Below are 1,885 nucleotides of genomic sequence, written 5' to 3'. Positions count from 1 at the left end.
TTGCAGAGCCGGGGATTGAACTCAGGCCCTTGCGCTTATTCTACTGAGCTATTTCCCCGGCTCTATAGTCCTTTTAAGTACTCCTCTACGTACATTTAGAATTGTATAGACAGAGTTGTAGTTTTTATCTGACTTTCTTCCAAGTCCTTTTATTAGTTTGGAGAACTTCCTTCAACTGCCCTGTCAGGGTAGGTAACAAAATTTTCTTACTGGTAACTGTAATGGGTCAAGTGAATTTTGAGCTGTAACTATGGAAAACTATTTGGTTCCCTTATGCTTCTGTTATCTACTCTAAGAAATGTGTCCTCACGCTCTGTTCAAGGCTGTTTAATAATGAGTAACCGAGTAACTGTCTCCCTCCACTCCCTAATCTAATTCCTGTAAACGTAGTGAGTTTGTCTCATGCTCTACCGACTGAGCTAGCCGGGCACTTCGTAGTGAGTTTAAGATGTGTCTTGTAAAAGTGGCTTGCTCAACAAGCCCCCACACAGGCAAGTTGTGCATACTGTCGAACTGTGAGACCCCTTGGTCACGTGACTTTCGTTTTAAAAGCTCCTTGCTTCACGGGCTAGGTGCCGTTGTTGGTCTTCTGCGTGAGCAACTTCTGGCAGCCCTGAGCTCAGTAATACTCTTACAAATTCCAATCTGGCTTCTGATCTGGTTCCTATTCCAAGTGACCCATAACAGTACCAAATTGTCTTTATCTGAGAATGTCATGATCTCCCCTTCATTTCTAAATACTTTTGCTGGACAGAATTCTGAGCTGAGAGGTTTTACTTTTTACATTTATTTGGTACAGGGTCTCATTATGCAGCTGGGACCCGGAGAGATCCTCCAGTTTTTAACCTCCCCAGTGCTGGGATTACAGGCGTGTGCCACCACCCCAGTCTTGGTGGCTCAGTACTCCCAGGGGCAGAGCTGTGCAGCATGTGATGCCAGGGATCAAACCCTGGTCTCTGCGCTTGCCTAAGCAGGTGCTTAGTCCATTGAGCTATCTTGCAAGCCCTACTTTTGTTTTTTTGAGACAGTTCGGGCTGGTTTTGAAAGCAATCCAACTGCCTCAGCCTCCTAAGCACTGGGATGACAGGGGTGTACCGCCATCCCTGGTGAGAATTTTTTTCTTTTCAGGTGGGACCAGAGCTAACTAGTAACTAGTTAGTTAATTTTGGGTAATTATTTCCAATTTTTGGGTACTCAGTGCCTGATAAATCAAGAAACTTTCCTTCTGGCAGACACTATTTCCAGGGGCAAGGAAGGCCCACACTTCCCGGTAAATTTCACAGTTCTTGACCAGCCTCAGTGCCTCCCAGTCCACACACGCATGGGCAGCTGCTCTCTGCCCTCTCTAGGTCTCCAGCCACCTCTGACCCTTGACTCTTGGGGTTCAGGTGCTCAGGGCCCTCTGACCCCATTTCCTCCCACCCAAACTCCACCTAGCTTCCTCCCCAGAGTGTCTCACTTAGCCAGGACACGGGAGCCATGCTGTGACATCCTCTTTTGAGGACTTCCTTCCCATAGTAGCAAGGTGCTGGTAGGTGGTACCCGGCTGGCTGACTGAGGAAAGGCAAGTGTTATCCGTACAGGGCCCTGTCCCATCAGCTGTGCCTTCAGAACAGTCCCCAGGGAGACAATCCTGCCTCTCAGCCCCACACACGATGGCCAACGCCTTGGTACCCATCTGGGAGGACACTCTGCCTCTTACACGGGCCCACTCCTACTCCATGCTTCAGGGGTGCCCGGCCAGCTCTGGCCTGCATCCCTTTCCCTGGGGGAGCCCAGACGCACAACCAGGCATTCATGTGAGAGCCATGGTGGGGACCCATGGCAGGATGGCACTGCACCCCATATTGCAGGTCAGGAAAGAAGAAAGGAACTTAGCCAGAGC

The sequence above is a fragment of the Octodon degus genome, unplaced genomic scaffold (genome assembly GCF_000260255.1).
Source record: "Octodon degus isolate 3935 unplaced genomic scaffold, OctDeg1.0 scaffold00112, whole genome shotgun sequence".
NCBI classification, from domain to species: domain Eukaryota; kingdom Metazoa; phylum Chordata; class Mammalia; order Rodentia; family Octodontidae; genus Octodon; species Octodon degus.
Note: the sequence above shows the minus strand (reverse complement) of the source record.